We start from the raw sequence: 14,608 nt of genomic DNA, 5'->3' as shown, positions 1-14,608 counted from the left end.
AGAAGAACTAAAAATATGTTTTCCCCATTATTTTTTCATAAAATAGCCTCTGAAAAACCGCAAAGATAAAAATTATTTCCATACCTTGTTTGATATGGGCCCTTGTTTGGAAAGAGTATGATCTATACTAAGAGCTAAACATTTATTTTCACTGTCTAAAGGAGTCTGTTTGGGTTGATCTGATCTGAAGGAGTGAGTCACCTTATCAGAATAATCTCAGTCCAGTAACATTCCTGTCTACTCTGGTATGAGGACAAGGCAGCTCTGACCTCCCCAACTAGCAATACATGCCAATAATTGAATAAGCAGAGAATGCAAAGCACGTTCCCTGCTTCTAACTTTCTTTGTGAATTGGGACATAGCGCTTCATCTTTTTTCTTTCTTCTATCATCGATTATTATTTTGAGTGGTACAGTTGTTAATATCCTGGCCTTCTAAAGAGGAGAAAAGAAGTCAACCTCTAAATCCCTAATTGTATGCCACTGTTTTATTTGTTTTTTTTTAAAAAAAGCTATGGTTGTGTTGTTGAATGAAAAAAGGACAAAGTAAGTTGGCTGATCTCTTTTCCTGAGTACCTGTATGGTAAATAAGACAGTGCTTATTGGGGGGGTAGCGTCCTTTGTTAAATTGACTGATGTAGTTGCAAGAAGCAGACCGGTCTTTGGACATGTGAAAACTTCTGAAGTCCTGAACCTGATCAAACCTTGCGTTCCACAAAACTGATCTAATAAAACATGTTGGTGCTCACCACCAGCCTCGCCTCAGGTCCCTTCACCCCGTCTGTGTTACAGCAATCTGCAACAGGCAGAATTTAGGGGTAAGTGGTGTTTTGCTTTTAAGTGTCCACAGTTTATGTTATGTTGAATTAATAGAGGCATTTACCAACAGGGGATGTTAAAAGTATACTTTGTTAACAACAAAGTATAATACTATTTATTTTGCTCATCTGAAAATTCTCTTCCCAAACTGAGCTTCCCATTGGCTGAGTTTGCTGTAGCAGTGTCTGGTTCTTCACAGCAGGGCTTTAGTGGTAACTGCAATTTGCAGAGGAACAATGAACTCTTTGTCACAATGAAGCATTTTGATTAGATGAGCTCAGTTGAAAATGAAAATAAATTCTTCCAACTTAGGAAAGGTATCATCTGAGTTATAGCTAGGTCAGGTCAGAGCTGAGTGTGTATTCCAAGTAATTCCTCTGTGGAATTATTACCATCACCATAATAATATCTCAATGGAATAAAAATGGAGATATTTGTCCTGATAGCCTTTCACTTTTTATTTGGAAAATCATTATAGTTACATTATCTCAAGGTTTATGGAGGAAAGATAACACCTGCTCCAGGAATCTAGTGAAAAGTTATTTCAAGGGGAAAACTATTAAACTAGAAATTAGACAGATACTAAAACCAGAACAGTGCTTGCTTTTGTGACAAAACTCAGTCTTGAGTTGCATAAAGGTTCAAGTTAATCACAACTGCTCTTCCTGTCTGTAGCGAGAACTCTCATTTCTAGCAAGCTTTGCCCTGCATCACTCAGTCTGCGCACAGGATGTATGTTGTCGAGTGAAGAGAGTTTTTGCTGGGATCAGATTATATTTCTAATGTGCCGTTCAGTCTGGCATTGTTCATTCTTCATTAGTTTATTTTCCCCAGTATGTCAGCTGGAAAGGTAGAGATCCGTGATTCCATGATCTGTTTCTTGCTTTTCTAGCCACTGTCTGAAGTGATACATATGTGAGTCTTTGAATGTTGTGAACTTTGTCTTTGCATCTACACCTAAAATTCAATTTTAAGAAAATCTCCTGTCGTATTATATTCCTCTTTTCCTGCAACGAATGGAAAAATGTGCTCACCAGCGCTTCCCTCCACTGTGGGCTTTAAATGTCTACAAGGCTTCAGCTCAGTGTTGGGTGCGTTCCTTGACTGGTAGTGTCTATTTGTGTGTCTGGTGTGGAAAGCTATGTGGGGTCCTTCAAAATAATATTTTACTCACTTCTAACTATTTTTACTTTAAAATGTCATGTAGCTATGGGTTTCAAGCCACACTTCCATTTTAAAGAAATATTTTTTTTTCCATGCTTCTATGTTCCCAATATGTGCAAGATTTTTGGAGGTGTTCTACTTCTCATCCCATAGATTTCATATAGAATTACTTTTCTGTGAACTGCGAATATTTTTAGATTTCCATACTTGCATTTCTGCTTGCCCTAGTTTTCTTTAAACATGAAGAAGTTAATCCTCCCCTGAAAGCAATCATATGCACTACCTTATGGACTGAAAGCTGGTTTTGATATTACTTTCCTGCACTCCAGAATGATGGTTCCAGTTTTGTTAGGACTACTATTTTAGGAGACGGAGAAAGGCAAATCTGGGGTGTTAATGCTTTCTTTTCATTTAAAGCCAGAGGAAACGGGAATCTTTGATGCCCATTTATTTGATAGTAAGTGCTTTATTTTGATAGTCTTGTCTTCTGAAATACTTGTATCTCTCCTTTTAAATGAGCGAACAAAAAAGTGGTTCCAAACAACTTCTTAAATGCCTACAACATCATGATACCATAGTGAATCTCTTCACCACAGGCTTATGCAATGCTAATGACACAGTTTTCTGTACCAAAGGTTTGGATGTGGGAACTGGGAAAAAAGCATCTTCTTGCAGAGAGCAAAGATCTTTATTAGTCGCGCTGACAAACCGTAGAAAGGCAAATCAGCCATAAGGCTCCATTAATTTGATTTTAATCTTTACTTTATAAACCTAAGATTCGGGATGATAGGACACAATCATTTTAATTAAATGGCTTTTACTTTTTTTTTTTGTTGTTGGCAAGAGCTTTGCATAGTTAATAAGGACAGGATTACCCTACCTGTACGTAACTGAGTTGTGTAACTTCCAGGTTATCGTACTAGATGACAAATGTGCAGGTTTTAAGCAGCACTGAAGCCAATGAGCACTTGCGCTGATTGGCACACTGATTAAAACCTAAATATAACATTATCTGTATGTATTTTCAACCTCCTAAAATCCTTTGGATTAAATTCTTTTTAATTTCTTTGCACTTCATGTTAGCCACCAACATTGGGAAGAAAATCTGTTTCAGAGAAGTGAAGGTGTCGTGCTGCTTTCACACAAATGCTCTTAACATAATTTCTTATGGGTCCTGGCACTACTTGAAGTAAAACTAATGTTACCTTTTTTCCTTCCTCTTTCTGAAAGACAAGCAGGGTTTGCAGCTCTGCCTGGCTGGGTAGTTTCCTGCAAGTAACTTGAAACATCAGAAGCCAGCTTGGGCTTCTTTCCTATCCTGATAAGAAATGCTTTTTGGTTTCTCAGCAGTCTGCCGTTAATTAGCCCAACTTATTGGTAGCACATGTTGACCGAGTAGATGGTTTATTTTCTTTAGCACAAAAGGTGGCAAAGAAATCGACAAGTCTTACATTGTCTGATAACTGTTCTGGTTTGTTTTCTTTAATTCTTTTTTTTTCAGTGGAACTTCTCACATAAGACTGCATGTGTGCATTGGCGTCAGTCTTCTGCAAACAGAAATAACGTGCATGAAATTGTAATTGTTGCCAGCATCCAATGAAGTGGCTCCTATCCAGGGCAGTGGGATCAATTCTTTCTCTAGGAGGCTACGTATGCGGTGATATAAACTATACAAATGAATTACAGAAAGAAAGAAAGAGGAAGCATATCTGACAGCCTACTATTGATGAAAGAATTTATTTTGCCCAGCAATAGTTTACCATTCATTTGTGAGGAGGTGAGGATGTGGTTTTATCGTTACTGGTGCTCACCTTGGAGGCTGAGATGGAGGGGTTTGTATGTTCTCCTGTGAAATTGGTTTTGTGTCATCTCCTACAGAAATTCCTGAAGTATATGTGAGTTGAAGCATGGAGAGGGACTGATTCATTTTTTTTTTTTTATTTAGTACTTGCTGATATTTTTTCAATACAATTATACTGCTGTCTCACTGAGTCTGATCTGTAGCTGGTAGGACCAAACCCCGGAGGTTTTATGCAGCTGAATCTAAAACAGGTCTGCATTGGTTCGTGTTTTAAATGAAGAGCTATGAACTTGTATTCTACTGGGTATTGGTTATTTGTTAGAAAACTGCAATTTAAAATGTAGACCGGCAGTCTTCTCCAAACAATTTCTTTTAGTTTTCTGGCAGATTAATGTTGCAACAGTTTTGAAAAATTTTCCTTAAGTGATAAAGTGTAAGTTCATCTGAACACTTGGTACTGCCCACACCGCTGCTGGGTTTTTTTCTTCTCATTTTTCCCCCATCTGAATACAGCAGTAGCACAGCTGGAGTGATATTTCCAGATGACCCTCAGAAAACCTGCCATAAAATAGCATGGGAAAGCCCCTCAGCTCCTTGCGGGCTGTGCCTAGGAAAAGCGTAAAGCATTTGAAAAGTCCCGTGCCTGTTTGGGGAAAGATCATCTTGCTGCCGTGTGCAGAGAACAACCCGAGGAAACCAGCAGCCAGCCCACATCTCGCAATGCAGAGCAGCCCAGGATCACAGAAGCACAAAAAAAGTTTAAAGTTATTGAGGCGTAGTGCTTTCCCGAAGAAACGCTAAGCTCTACTTCAGAGTGATTCAAATTGACTGCCAGCACTAAACAGTTTCAAGAGGCATCCCAGCTACCTTTGCACTTCATTTATTCTGGCACAACTAAACAGAGCCTTTCTTCTCCTCTGTTAAGACATGAGAGCTTGCGAGCTTTGCGCTCATCCGTGAGGATCACACGCTCGGTCTCGGTTTCAGACCTCAGTAGTAGCAGCTGGTGGAATAAAAGGATTTCTTGAAATAGCACCAGGTCCATGTGGTTGTGCCTGCACTGAAGGAAGTGCAAGCTTTTGGGTAAGCCCTGTGTTCTTGGACCTCTGCCCATCCACACTGCGGCACCCCTGGGAGCCTGTTGTGGTTTCCTGCCTCTCTGCACCTTGGTTTCTTTCCAAAAGAAATCAAAGCACACAAGGAGATGATGCACTCCTGTTGGTGTCCTGGGATGGGGCTGCGCTGCACACCAAACAGATCTCACTCTGCTCTTTACGTACTTGTTCTTGGAGTACATTGTCACTGTGCTGTCCTGCTGATCTCTGACTTACGGGATCTTTGACTGCAATGCCTGAACCTGGGTAGCCTCATTTAGAGATAGTATAACATGCTTGAGAAATAAAGCCTGTATTCTGTCTTTTATTGTTTAATACGCACACTGTGCTGGTCAAATTATGCTTCCAAGCCCAAAGCTTTCTCAACAGGACAAGAAAATTACTCCAGGCAGGTCGTCCATCCTTGGCTGCTGAGGTGTTCCTGGAAAGTGCAGTGCCTTCCCTGTGCTTATCATCGCATGCCCGCTCCAGGCATGTTCAAGCTAGCATTAACTTAATTGCACTCTGCAATCACTATGATGTAGTTGTTAGAATGGGAATATGCATAAGCAATGAAAGAACGCTGAGCTCTTCATGGGCATAGCTGCGTGTGTCACTGGACCCAAGCAATATTAAAACTGGCTGGTGCGTGTCTTGGGAACTGTGAACCTGCTTATCCCTGGCCATGTGGTATTTATTGTGTTCTTGATATGAATATTCTTGACATGATTTGGTGTGAGATGAGCATTGAAGGGGTGCCCCAGTTTGAAGCGAAGACAGGCTGTAAAGGTAAAAGGTAGCGCTGAGCCTTTTCCTCACAGTCCATCACGTGCAGTCTGTACTGGCAGCCCTGGGTGGTGACAGTTGCCGTATGTGCAGTCTCTCCAGGCGGTGACGCAGAAGCCTGTGAGAAATGCTTGTCCATTGAGGATCCTGGTTAATGTTGGGGTCTGTGTGTTCTCAACTGTGGTGCGTGCTGGGCGTGCAAGGAGGGAGAGAAAGCAGCTGCAGAAGCAGAACAGCTGATTGAGCTTGTTTTTTTGAGTTCATGCTTTCCCTCCTGCTTTAAAAGAGGAGCTTGATGTTTCAGTAGTGGAGAATAGTGGTTTGCTTGTTTAGGTTTTCGATTTTTAAAAATATTTTTTTATATATCTGTTTTAAAATGAGAGAAATGGCCAGGAAATGCTTTTAATAAGTGAAACATAACTTAGATTCTGCATTCCCAAGAACAAAGATTGCAGGTGTGTTAAATCAAAGGAGACAGGGATTCCTTCAGTCTGTGCAGCGAGGTGGACTGGTGCTGTACTTCCCTGCCAAGTTCTGGCTACCTGAACAAATGAGGGAATTTTGTAACAGGTCAGTCAAATTAACATGTAACAGTTAATAGTTTCACGATTCATTCTAATGTCTCTTATTTTCTTAATGATCCTTCTGTTGAAGTAGGGTGAGTTTCAGAGGTCCGTTTTCACATTGGATGCTTTAAGTATGGAATCTGCCCACATATGTTGCATCAACATAGGTGGGGATTGCATTTTTGTATAAAATTTGTTTCTTGGAATGCAGATTTGATCATGTCACCAACATTATGCAGAATTCAGCAGTGCCTTGAATCTCCATCTTTTTCTACTGCAAGCTTTAAGGTTAAGATGAAGTCGTGATGGTGTTTTTGGTGTTTCCAAGCACAGAACTTCTAAGAGAACATGTGTGGAGAAATCACATTCTCTTCACAAGATTTATTACAAATTTAAGGCACACTTCAGTAACGCTGGTGACGTTTGTTTTGAATCTGCAGTTCAACTAACACCTTGAAGCTCTGAATTAAATGATCAGAATAGTCCAGCTGCCCAGGGTGAAGCCAGAATATTATTAGATATGTGTTTCTGCATTGTGTCTGCCCTAGCCCAGAGGGCTCAGCTATTGGAGATCGTAGGATCGTGGAATAATTCGGGCTAAGCAGAACCTCAGATGGTCATCTAGACTCACCTCCTGCTCTGAGCTGGTTTGGTGATGAATTTTTTTCAGTTGATTCGACTGCAATATTTTACCCAGAGTGGAAGTTTAAAACATGGATTTCATAGGCTACAACCCTTCAAAATCAGCAGATAAAGAAACCCTTTACTGGGGGCTGCTCTTAGAAAGCAAGAAGAGCTCAGTGCCTGAGGGGAAAGCAAATGGCACTCACCCAACAGGGTATTGATTGCATTACTGAAAATGGTGTCTTAAGAGTCACTGATTTGGACCATGATGAAACCTTTAAAGGAGAATTGCTTTCAGCTGGAGAATCCTCTGGGGCCTGATTCTTAAAACAGGGCATTTACATAAACATTGTCAGCATGCAAATTCCTGATTTTTGAAGCATAAAGGGCACGTAAATGTTTCGTAAAGAGCGCCTGATGTGAATTCTTTTTTGAGTCTTCCTCAATTGCAAGAGTAACATTACAATAGTGTTGGTATGCTGCCTAAATTTAAAGACATTTGTAGTAGGAAAAAAAATCTATTTTCTGCATATTTGTATTTTTATGCACGTGTAGCTTTGTGTGTGTAGGTACGGTATGTAAACATGGTTGATCCATAACTTACAAGGTTGCTCAGCTGCTAAGTTATATGCATTGAGAAATATATTGTCAACCTGTACCTTGTACATTTTATGCCTTCTAGAGACAGTTTAATAAAAACAGGTGCTTTTCCATAGGAAAAGTTCAGCAGCCATAAAGAAATATGCGCAGCGTGTTTCCATTTCATCTTTACATATCTTGTAATTAAAGATGTGCCAAACTCCTTGAGAATAATTCACTTGGTCAGTGAACCACATTATTCAGCGATTTGCAGATATCACAGAAGAGAAAGCTTAGGCATTTTGATTCACTCTGCAAATCGACATAGTATCCTTCCAAGTTATGTCTTGGTGATGGCTGGCAAATTGACTCTCATTGCTTCACACCACATTGCTATGAATCAGGTCAAAGCAGCACATTTTATTTTGATCAGATGCAAAATGTTAGGTGGCAAATATTACAGTCACAAGAATTTAGCAAAAGAGTTGTTTACAAGGTAAACCTTGGGGAATTTGTTCATTGTTGAATTATAATTTATTAATATGCTTTAAGAATATAATCAATGGATTCTGAGGCAAGGGGTAAAATTAATTTTGTTTCTCTTTGGGGCATGCCTGGCATGATTTGTAGGAGGCACAAGGCATAAAGGTGTTTAAAGCACGGGTGGACGAGGCGCTGAGGGGCATGGTTTAGTGTTTGATAGGAATGGTTGGACTCGATGATCCGGTGGGTGTCTTCCAACCTGGTGATTCTATGATTCTGACTGACTAAAGAGGTGAAGTTAATAATCTCCTTTTGCCTCTCAGCGGCTTTGCATTCTTGTAGTGCAGCTTCTACTGGCTGAACAATACCTCATGAATCGTATAGTGGGCAATAAAGCTTGTGCTGCGTTTTTGTATCCCAGCAATTGCCTACTACTTAAAAAAATATATGTTCTGTTTACCTACCATAACCAGAACTATCCTTCTGTCACAGTGTTTGGGTGGGCTGCTGCAGCCAGCTCCGCAGTCTAGTGGGGTTCATAGGAGCCTACTAGAAGGAAAGCAAATTGTGCCAGCGTGTTGCTGGCTTGAACCCAGCCACCTTTGAATTTTTCTTGTTGAATTTCAGTCAGTAGAGGATTACAAGTGTTGAGCTCCTTGTGCTGTGCACCTTTCAGAGAGTTTTGTTTCTGTAAACACAGAATACAGAGCAAACAAGCAAATTAATATTAGATGTGATGGGGAGAGAGATGTCCCATATTAATTCATGTGCCTCTTGGTGCGTGAACCAAGGCCTCCTGCCTGTGGTGTCAAGTGTTGCACAAAAGGGAGCTGTAGTGTTCCTTAGCATTTCAGCAACCGACTGCTCTGATTCATCATGAATCTGATAGAAAATGCTTTTTGACATAATAAATATACACTGGTCAGTGTTATCCTGCAGTGCTTGTGCAGTATCAGCTGTACCTCTCCCATTTTAGGTGATACAAAACATTTGTTGTCTCCATGTTCGCTGCATAGTGGGGGAAACAAAAGTTTGGGGGCTCCTCCATTGATTTCATGAGCTCAGCCATTTTTCATTTTCTGGATGAACTGTGTTGTTGATGAGAATTGTGGACACTTTTATTCCTGCGTTAAATATATTTCTGTGTTTTATAATGCAAAAAAGATGTTACTTTTGCTTTGTGGCATTTAAAACTTTTTCCTAGAATTTAACTTGATCTTGCTGGAGAGAAATGAGGGGCCCTTGTCTTCTCCCAGCTGATGCTGGATCTTTTTGAGAGTCTGCGCTGCTAACACTCTTAAGGTCATGGATGTATGGCATTCAGTGGTTTTTAAAAGATGGAATGAATATTCTAACAGCTAGGTGAGATATGGAATATTTCTTAGCTGTGGACCTGGAAAGCTTGGGGTGTGTGGTAAGGAAGAAGGCAGAGTGTTTCTGTTGCTCAGAAGGTTTAACACTAGTAGCTTCAAATCTTCTTTTGCTGATCTGCTGAAGATTGTGTAATCTCTCTAGCATGCAGATGTTGAACAAAAGAATATTACTGTAACATCCTTAATCTGTCTTTCCCTCTTCCCTTTCTTCCTTACGATCCACTCCACGTTCTCCTGGGAATTGAAAGTATAAAATGGAATTTGAGGAAAGGTGCATTTCTACTTTCCAAGAACTAATTCTCTGCAAAGAGATTATCTGTATTACTGGGAAAAGCTACTGCTCATTAGATGTCTGGCTGTAGATGCAGTTTAAGGCGATAAATAAAGTATTCTGGATCACAGCACACAAGAATATAATTAATCGGGTATTTGTTCTAATATGACTGCATAGGGATTTAACAGGAGATCAGCTGTGTTTAGTAATTTCACTGACAGCTTTATTCTTTCCCTAGCTGACGGATTCTACCTTTTTCTAGAATACCAAACTCTGCCCTAATTTACATAACAGAGTCTTGCTTTTGTGTACCGCTAGAGCTGTAATGTGTTTGAAGAGAAATACTTGAGGTCTTAAAGAAGTCACAGGATAATACTATGCCTTTATTCAAACAAAACTCCCACTGAAATCCAGAAGCAAGATGTTCACATCCTAGAAACGGAGAAATGCTTTGGTAAACTACTGAATAATCTGTTTGTAAAGGTATTTTAAATGCAGCTACTGAGGTAGGAAATGGATGAGAAGGTCACACGGATGCAATGAGCTTCAAAGAGAGTCCTTAAGAGCCATGATTTGCTGTTGCAGAGTAGTTCAGCATGTCCATGTGGCCCGTGGTGATGTGCTTTTTAGGTGTTGGAGGTATCCCCAGTGTAAGCTACCTGTGAAATGGTTGGTGGCTCCTAAGCCCCATCCAGACTGCTGTTCCCAGCCTGGTGATCAGTCCAGGAAACGCAGCATTTCACCATGACTCATATGCGAACACTTATGTCCATCTAGCCCTCACCCGTGTGTGAGCACACATGTGGTGCTAAAGCACAGGGGGGAATAATCCCTTTTAATGAGTGGCAAACTGTCTATCCAGACAATTTGCATGGATAAGTGCAATCCATCATAATACATCACCAAAGATTAGCCTGCTTATGAGACTGATGTGTTTTGAAAGGAAAACACCAAAGTGAAATTTATTTTCAAACTCCTAAGTCTGTGTCTTTGATCAAGAAAACAAAGCATGATGTTGCTTTAGGAAGACGCTAATGACTGAAAAAGAAGTGATGTGTTTAAAAATCTTGATCTGCTGTGGGTAATGGTTGCAGGGCTTGCCACCAGCTTCCCATTAGTGTCTGAAAAAAACCCATGCTGTAGCCTGCTGCAAAAAATCTTTATACTTGTATTTCTCATTTAACTAGAGCACATGTCTATGAAAGACTTATTTTTTTAAGATCAACAAATATATTTCATATTGCTTGCTGCAGAATACAAAACCTTAAGATCAGCAAGCATCAATGAACAGTAAAATACACGGCCAAATGATTGACAGGGCAAGAAACAGACAGGTACTGTGTGTAATAGGCTAAAACCAGCCTCTGGAAAAAACATGAAAAATGGAAATTAAAACAACAGAAAAACAAAGAGCATTTCAAATTTGTCTTAATTCAATTTTTATAGCTTTGCACAGGATGTTACCCAGCCAAAAGCAAGCGTAATATTTTATGAATTTAATACTACACTTCTGTATGTATATTCTCATGTCTTTTATTCTGTATCAAAGTTATATGAAGATGGAAACACAAGAGTTGACAGTGATAATATTCAGGTGATTTGACCACAATAACATTTAGGTCACATCTCAAATGTATTTGAAACATTAACTGCACCAGTTTGCTGATAGTCATATGAAGCCTTAGAGCTTTTATTAACAAGTAAAAAGTAAGGATGGGCAGCTGGTCATCAAAGGAGAAATCCTTTTGGTTTTTATGGGATCATTAGGAAAAGAAATCTCATTTCCCTATTGCAACATTAGTATGAACCTTTGCATGTAGGTTTCATTTTCCCCTGAGCTACTGCTAAATCCTGACTGCCTGGCTCTGCGTCTCATCGCAAGTTTGGTTTCTGTACAGTCAGTCTAGTTGATAGGAACCAGTAAAGTGAAGCTGTACTTTCAATAAACAGTACAAATCCAAATGTTTCCTTCAGTCTAATTGTACCTATTGCTTTTCCACACATGATCGTGGTTTTTTTCTTCCCTGTCTGCCTGCCTTATCTCTGTATCGCACGCTAAGACGGTCAACTAGAAGAACTAAAATTGATGGTGAGTTGTGAGTCTTAGCTGAAGGAACTGGTTGTTTTCTCCTCCATGTTAAGAGGATTTGCACTGATTTCATAAAAGTACCAGTTGATGCGGCCTTTTTGAGCAATGCAAACGCTATATTGTGTGGTCTCCATCAAGTAAAGTGAAAACCTTTTTAGCTAGTAACAAAGCGAACATAAATAAGGCATTAGCATTATTACAGCATCTTTCATAATTAACATTGCCATGAAGCTGCAAGGTCTAAAGGCTGTACAGGTACTGTTTTATTACTCCTAAAAATGCAGCAAGTGAGGTACAGTTTGAACAAATCGCCAAAAAAAAGTCTATCCTTTAAGCCTTTTTGGAGTAGGAAGGCAATTGCAGAGCAAGTGATCTCCCTCACTTTGGCTTCTGCTCCTCTTTGCCATGTGATGCTGAAAAATCGCTCAGCCATCAACAGTTTGGTTTGAATTCAGCTGCAGTGTACAATCAGCCTTTGGATTTGCCCTGCTCGCATTATTTGTCAGCAAAATGAATACATATGTGCAAATCACATTTATATTTCTGTGGTGAGTAAATCCTTTTCATGCTCTGCATCCAAAACCTGGTCTGGGTCTAAATATTGAAGGAGACTGGGAAGGTTGTTACTGCTCTGATCAGCACTGAGTTTCTACTTGTAAGCGTTTTGCTCTCAGTTCGATACACTCTTTACTCTCAGTAGGTTTGTCACTCAGTTCAAAGGTATAAAACATCAGGAAATAAATGGGCATACAAAAGACTGTCCATTTTCCTCATCTCTATCAGCTAGTCCAGTGCCGTCTTTCTACAACTATTACTTCTCTTATCAATCTATGGCTTCACATTGTGTATATAATCACATCCATTCAAATGCAAAGATTTGCAGGGAAATCGCTTTGAAAGGGCTGAAACAAAACATTCCTCTCTGGGATTTGTTTGCTTTCTGGCTTATTGACCTGGGTGTCTCATTTGTTGGGTTCCTCTAACCATCTGCATGTAACTTGTACATTCTGGTGGGATTGAAAATGTGAAATATGTGAATTTGTATGACTCGGCTGGATAGTTGCCGAGGTGCTGTCTGTTCTGGATGGCAGATGTAGCAATAGGCTGGGGAGGGGCTTTGAGCAATATTTAGAAAGACTGGCTTGCCTGGCGCTTGGTGTAAAAGCAAATATGGTCACAAGAGAAGAGACTGCCAAAAAAGCAACATGTTAACATCTGTCCCATATAAAATACCTTATTTTTCCTTCCATTGTACAAGGTTCACTTTCTGGTTTCAGCCTGTAAAACTGCGAAGCTGGTAGGGCATTTACAGTTTCATGAATATCTGTGTTGAAAAGCTCAAACCTGTTTTAAGAGATCTATGTTCCCAGCTATCTAGTACTTCTAACTTTTGAATTAAGTATTTTTTTACTGAATCTGGTATGAGATACTGATTTTATGTTTGCTGATAAACAGAGGTATTTCTTTTTTTACTGAATAAAATCTCAAGGGCTGCTGTTTAGGTCACACTAAATTACCCTTACTTCTGTTTTTGAGGCAGGCTTGGCGATTTGTTTGCATTTGAAGTTTCTAGTCTCTGGAAAGATTTGCTCACAAGATTATAGGTACGAAGACATACATATGCATATATATAAAACCTCTAATTGGTGGGTTTCACTCTGGTGTGGGTCATCTCTAGGGTGCTCATAAAAAAAAGAACTAAAATATGAAATGCAAAGAATAATTTTTCTGGGATCTGGATCTCTGTTGAAAATACATATTGATGTTTGCAAGTCAGAAGGCTGGAGACCACTAAACTAATCTGTTTGCAATTGCCTAGAAAAAGTGTATGTCTGTGACTATTATCTGCATACTGTGTTGTTCTCCAGTGACACACGGGATCGCGAGTCTTGAGCAGTAACCAAACTGTCTCCAACACTGGGAAGGGTTCCTTAAAATGGGCAGGTGCATTCGGTCAGGCACTAAAACACCAGGGACACGAGCTGTGCAGTTCCTAACCCAGAGGTCGTCTGTCTAGGAAGATGTTAACATCAAAACCTGGTGCCAGGGCCCGTCAAGTCACTTGACAGTGACGATGTGGTTGGGTTACAGCTGGCTGCATTTTACACACTAAACAGGAAGGACACCTGGTTAAAACATGGCCTTATGTGTGGTGCTTACTTTAAAGAAACAGAGTTCTTGAATTAGAATAAAACAAAGTAAGGAGGCAAAACACATTATTTTGACAAAAGGAATTTGCCATGCATGAGTAGGAATTGTGAAAAGGTTTCGTTTTGGAGGAAGTAACTAAAATTAACTGCATAGAGCTAGCAACTAGGTAGAATGAGAACGCTAGACTTGATTTTTCTTAAAATGGTCTGAGGGAGAGGTGGTATACTTGGGAGTGGGAGGGGGTGATGCTTTTCCTTTCTACCTTGACCTTTGTTAAGATGAAGTCAGTGAGAATTATGTTCAATTGTATCTGGTGTGCCTGGAATATTAGAAAAATTGTCGTTGGTGGTAGAGTGGGAATAGCAATGTGCTAATGATAATAAAATTATGCTGCTTAGATCAGAAGCTACCCAAAAGTTTTCACTGTTCATAATGGTGAAAAAGTAAACTTGAACAAAGGGAAAAAAGCACTAGATTTTCTTTATAGACTTAGGTAATTTTATTTTGTTTGTTTGTTTGTTTGGATGCTTTCTCAGTGTCCTGCAGAAGGTATTTCTGAAATATATGAAACTGTCATGTGTTGGCATTCTTGCCAATTTTTTTATAATTAGTTCAATGTGGCACTAGACCTCTAAATAACCCTCAGTGCCGTGTTGCAGATTGCACTTTGTATGTTTATATGAAATACCAGGATAAGAGTCAGCCTGGGAGCACTCTGGTGAGTTTCAAAGTGGAAAAGTCTCTGTGGGGCAAATGTTTGTGATAACTACAACTTTATTAAAACTTTTGAAGGGAGTGAGTAAAAT

The sequence above is a fragment of the Phaenicophaeus curvirostris genome, chromosome 14 (assembly GCF_032191515.1).
Source record: "Phaenicophaeus curvirostris isolate KB17595 chromosome 14, BPBGC_Pcur_1.0, whole genome shotgun sequence".
Classification (NCBI taxonomy): Eukaryota; Metazoa; Chordata; class Aves; order Cuculiformes; family Cuculidae; genus Phaenicophaeus; species Phaenicophaeus curvirostris.
This window is presented reverse-complemented; position numbering follows the sequence as displayed.